Source organism: Cervus elaphus, chromosome 18 (assembly GCF_910594005.1).
Source record: "Cervus elaphus chromosome 18, mCerEla1.1, whole genome shotgun sequence".
NCBI classification, from domain to species: domain Eukaryota; kingdom Metazoa; phylum Chordata; class Mammalia; order Artiodactyla; family Cervidae; genus Cervus; species Cervus elaphus.
The window spans coordinates 12,407,991-12,413,838 of NC_057832.1; the positions used below are offsets into that span (position 1 = coordinate 12,407,991).

At 44.1% G+C, this 5,848-nt stretch overlaps 1 pseudogene; it reads left to right on the plus strand.

The window, feature by feature from the left end:
• The first annotated feature begins 3,645 nt into the window (after positions 1 to 3,645).
• LOC122674852 lies at positions 3,646 to 5,422 on the plus strand (annotated as a pseudogene).
• The last annotated feature ends 426 nt before the right edge of the window (positions 5,423 to 5,848 follow it).

Genomic DNA, 5,848 nt, shown 5'->3' on the forward strand with positions numbered 1-5,848 from the left:
AGAGAATATGGGAAAGTATTGATCATCTGAAAGAAATTTCACCTAGTTGAATAAAGACTTTGATTCAAGAAGGTAAACTAACTTATGGACACAGTGTTTGAAACAAAACAGCCATAATAACATACATCCATGACATTTCTAAATATCATGATAAAAACTCATGATGCTTAAGTACATTTAAGGAGAATCACATTTACAATATTTTCATGTAAAAAATAACAATGCTATAATAAATTAGAGCAGCATATACAGAAAGCAGAAACATTTTGCAATGTTTGAATTATAATTCCAGTATACTTTTATATTTTAGGAAGACAGAAGTATGTTTTTAGGTAAATGAACACTAAGACAGTATTACTGTTATAACACTTTAACTTACAAATAAAAATAAGACAATACTGTTTATGTTAAACAAAAGAGTATTCTTAAAAGTTAAAGAGGAACTATTAAATGTCTTCTCTTTAAACTGGGAAAAAAATTCAGGGTAATTAATATAACCACTTCTAGTCAGAATTGTTTTAGATGTCTGAATAAGAAAATAAAGCAATCAAAAATAGCAAAAAGGATAATACAAAATTGTCACTGATGGTGGATGATGTAACTGTATATCAATAACATCCAAAAATAAACTACTGAAATAAATTATTAGAATGAATAAAAATTATAGCAATTTTGTTATATGGAGTGTCAGTAAAATAAGTCAATTGCAATTCTGTAAATGAGTAAAAAAGAATTAATGCTTTTTAAAGAAGTTATTTATAATAGCAGCAAATTAAATATTTTGAAACAGATATAATAAAATATGTAAAAGATCTGTATGTAATAAGCTACAATATAGTATTGGCATATACTGAAAAAGGCAATACATAGAAAACATTATATTTGCATGGATTAGGAAACTCAAGTTAATTTTCTCCACATTAATCCAGATTAGTGACAAATAGTTGAAATTCCAAATGAATAGTTTTTCAAAAATTGGACTAGCTAATTTTGAAGCTTACATGGAAAAATCAAAGGGAAAAGAATAGACAAACTCTGTTAAAAAGACAAAAATGTAGAAGTAGCTACAATATACCAAATTTATTTCAAACACTACATTTAAGACTTCTAGTTCTGCTGAGATGTGGTAATTCCATTCTTCTTAGGTTCTCCCCTACAGCTAAAGGGCCCTGGAGGTAAGACAATAAAGACACAAGCCTCTGAATCATGTAAAGAAGGAAGAGAGCTATCTAGGGATCTTGAAACTTGAAGATTTATGTTCTTGTTCCTCTAATATATCCTGAGAAGTTTCTCCAGAGGCTTCTGGACTCTCCAGCAGGAACAGACTAGAAGACTAAAAAAAAGCCTGATCATTGAACCAAAGGGTGAGGGAAAGAATGGCCTGATGACAAAATTTTTATGGCAATGCCAGCCATCTTTTATTCAATCACCAATGGAAGAACTACCCCTCTCAAAGGTTTCAGAGAAACCTTGTGGGAAACTGACTTAGCACCATGTGTCACTGATCCTGTTCCCAGTGCCAATTCTCTTGCTGTTCACACTGTTTGCTGAATCCAGGGTGGGCAAGGCACAAACTAAGAAGCTGGAAGAAGATGAGGAGCCAGAGGAACTGCAGGCCTGTTTATTGTCTCCTGGCTGGAGCAGCAGCCATACCATAACCTAACCAACACAACATCTCTCCTGGCTGGCACAGCAGCCGTAACAGCATTCTCTCCCAGCTGGTGCAGCGGCCATAGCAGCAGAAACACTATATTCTCTCCTCTCCTGGCTGACACAGTGGACACAGCCATGATGCAGCAGTAACACTGCCACTTTTCTAGGTGGAGCTCATACAGGCGTACCATACACAGTAGCCTGTGACCAAGCGAGTGCCTTGTGATGCACATGTGTGGTGCTATAAGTCATCTCAGCTGTTATACAATCATTATTTACAAAACATGAGGCACGAGCGAGAGGCAGTGGGGTAAGAGAGCCTGACTGTGCCATCTTGGCTAATTTGCTTTCTGTACACACCAACTCCCCACCTGCCATTCCACCCCATCCTGAAGGAAGCAGTCAGTGGTGCTCTGTCCTGCAGGTGGTGTCAGCTAGAGAGTAGACAGCTGATCTTCCAACTCCTATCCAGTGGAAACAGGAAGTGCACCAGTTGTCTGCCTGGGACAACGTTGGTGGGTCTAGCAAGAAGTTGATTTTCCACCTAAACGTGAAGGAAGCAGATGGCTCTCTGATTATCCCAGAAGGAAAGTATTAGCAGAATCCAGTCTCAAGCTGGACTTCCAGCTCCAATTAGTTACAAGGAGACTCGCCTCAGGAAGAGTAAGCTCACTCTAATTGCCATGAGGATTCCCTACACCCCTCCCAGCCCACTGAATGTCATCCAGTTCTTATGGATAAGAGCCTCAGCATACATGGCATCAGCAACACTGAACAAGGTGCTGCAAGTCAGGACTAGAAAACATTCCAATATCCCACCCAATTCTATCCTTCATGTCACTGAGACTCCATGAAGCTGAATGTCTACCTCCTGCTGACAGCAATGACTAAAGAAGGCAACACAAAACAATGGGTGCTGTTTCTCTGTCCTCTCCTTCAACCCTTGAGTTTAGCAGGGCCATAAAGGAAGCTAAGAACCTAACCCAATCTGTTTTAAATCAAACATAATGAGGTGGACAATAGTGAGATAATCAACATTCAGCTTCCAAGCTTGCTTCATGGGAGCAGGGCCCAAAATGAAGATGTGTCTGACCTCCAACCTGCATTAATGAGACTGATGTGGTGGATGGGGGCACTTGTCGTTTTGGGGAGTCAGAAGGATACAAAGGGTAGCTAAGCTTCTGGTACCACATTAGAGCAACAAATCAGTTGAGTACTTCCTATGATTTACCCTCCCTTGTGACACTGGGATCCAGAAAAGTACTGGTCTTACCATCTCAATTGGAGGAGAAGAGATGGAACTAAGTCAGTGTTCTACATTTGAGATGCTGTTTGTGGGGCCCAGAGAGAAACTCATAAGCTCACACATACACATGACCCACATGCTACATCTCAACAGAGATTCCAAATTCTTATAAGATAGCCTGAATGTCTAGGATACAATTAAAAATTACTTATCATATCAAAAACCATACAAAATGAAAGAATGAGAAAAAGACAATTAACAGATGTCAGCACAGAAATCTATTAAATGCTGGGATGATCTGAGGTAGACTTTGAAGCAATTGTCATAATAGTGTTTCAGGAAGCAATAATGAATTACCTTGAAATATAAAATACTCAAAATTACTAACCCACAACTCTCAAATGTACTAACACTTAACAAATGTACAATACTGACAGTTATGCAGGGTGTGCTTTTTCACCGAAATATAATCAAATTTAAAATCAGTAACAGAAAAATAAGAAAATCTTCAGAATCTTGGAGATTAAGAAATATCCTTCTAAGCAGTCATGCATCAAAGAGGAAGTTAGAGAGAACATTGAAAAACACATAAAAGTCAATGAAAAAATCAAAATACAAAATACATCAGATGTAGCTAAAGCAGTATTGGGAGGAAAATTTATCACACAGAATGCTTACATTAGGGCTGGAGCCCGGATGCGGCGTCATGAGACAGGCCCGGGGGCACGACGCGGATGGATCCAACATGGCGGTGCCGAATCTGAGCCGAGAGAAGAGACCCGGACAATTAAGTTTCCTGCAGAGTACAGTGGGGACTGTGGCTGCTGAGCGGGGATTCTGGGAAGCACTGTGTGCCTGAGCCCCCAGCATGGCGGGCCTGAAGCGGAGGGCAAGCCAGGTGTGGCCCGAAGTGCACGGTGAGCAGGCGCACGGGCTCTACAGCCTGCACCGCATGTTCGACTTCGTGGGCACTCACCTGACGCACAGGGAGGGGACGTGTGCGTTCTCTCCTTCCTCTTTGTCGACGTCATCGACGACCACGAGCGTGGCCTCATCCGGAACGGACGTGACGTCTTACTGGCGCTGGAGCGCCAGGACCGCTGTGAGGAGAGCAACTTCCGCCAGGTGCTGCAGCTGCTGTGCATCATCACCCACCACGACCTGATGCCCTACGTCACTCTCAAGCGGAGACGGGCTGTGTGCCCTGATCTTGTAGACAAATACCTGGAGGAGACATCAGTTCGCTATGTGACACCCAGAGCCCTCAGCGACCCAGAACCGAGGCCTCCCCACCCCCCTAAAACAGTGCCTCCCCGCTATCCTGTGGTGTGCTGCCCTACTTCGGGCCCTCAGACGTGTAGCAAGCGGCCAGCTCGAGGGAGAGCCACACTTGGGAGCCAGCGAAAACACCAGATCCCAAGGAAAAGCAGACATGCGACATCAGACTGCGGGTTCGGGCTGAATCCTGCCAGCAGGAGACTGCTCTGCAGGGCAACGTCTTTTCTAACAAGCAGGACCCACTTGAGCGCCAGTTTGAGCGCTTTAACCAGGCCAACACCATCCTCAAGTCCCGGGACCTGGGCTCCATCATCTGTGACATCACGTTCTCTGAGCTCACCTACCTCGATGAATTCTGGCGCGACTACATCAATGGCTCGTTACTAGAGGCGCTTAAAGGTGTCTTTATCACAGACTCCCTCAAGCAGGCTGTGGGCCACGAGGCCATCAAGCTGCTGGTGAACGTGGATGAGGAGGACTATGAGCTGGGCCGGCAGAAACTCCTGAGGAACTTGATGCTTCAAGCCCTGACCTTTTCCCTCTCACTTCTCTGGGGACTTCTCACCACCCACCTCTGGAGCTTACATGCTGTGCTGGGGTTTGTTCTCTACCCTTCCAACCAATCACACCCCTGCCTTTGTTTTTTTTTTTTTTTTTTAAAGGGAAAGACAAAAGAAAAATGGAGGGGTGTCCCCCACCCCTCCCTGCACCCATGTGCCTGGGCTTCCCCTTTTCCACTCACCCCCTCATGTGTCTCTACAGTCATCTTGCCTCTGAGCCATAAGACAAATGTGTAGGGAGAAGCAAAGGCTGCAGACCATAGTCTTTGTAAGGGATTGAAGTCATCACTGCTTTTGGGTGCATTGAGGGGTTATCAGTACTTCTGGCTTTATGAGGGCTCTTAAGCTCTGTCTGAGAAACCAAAGGGCTGTCAGTAGGGAGCTGTGTGGAAGGTGGGACTCTGAAGTGTATTTTGGAAATTAATCACCACCCTCTCCCAAATTATAGAATTTTTAAAAAACAAAGAAGCTGTGGCCCTTTCCACTCTCTCCTGGCCTCTGGTGCTGCTCCTCTCTGCCTCGCTTCCTCCATTCCATGGCTTGAAACCTCTGGCTGGTGTGGCTCCTTCCTTTTCCCTCTCTGTCAAACCCTCTTCAAAGGAACAATAGGTAAGAGGACTAGGTCAGCCTAGTCACTGTCCCAACTGTGGTGTGTGTGTACACACACACACACACACACACACACTCACTCACTCTCTCTCTCTCTCTCTGGATGGAGAAGCGGTTGCTGATTAAAATACACTCCCCCTGAAAAGGGGAAGGGGGAGTGTGACACTTCTTTCCATGTTCAAGTGAAAATAAATAATGTACCCTGCAGCCCTTTCCCCTTTTGCTTTCTTCTGGTTTGGGCAAAGGGCATCATAGGTGAGAGTGAAGTGATTCGGTATCAATGCCTGCCTTCTTTTTCTTTCCCCATCTTCTGCCCTCACGCCCAATCCCACACTTGGGAGCAGGGCTGGGGCTTGCACTGGTAGAATTTTTAAAAAACAAAGAAGCTGTGGCCCTTTCTTTAGGTAGGGAGGTGTGTTGAATAAGCCAGGAGGCCTAGAGCTGGAGCCTAGTCCAGCTGATACAATACCACCTCCCCTTTCAGCTCGGAAAAGAGAGATTC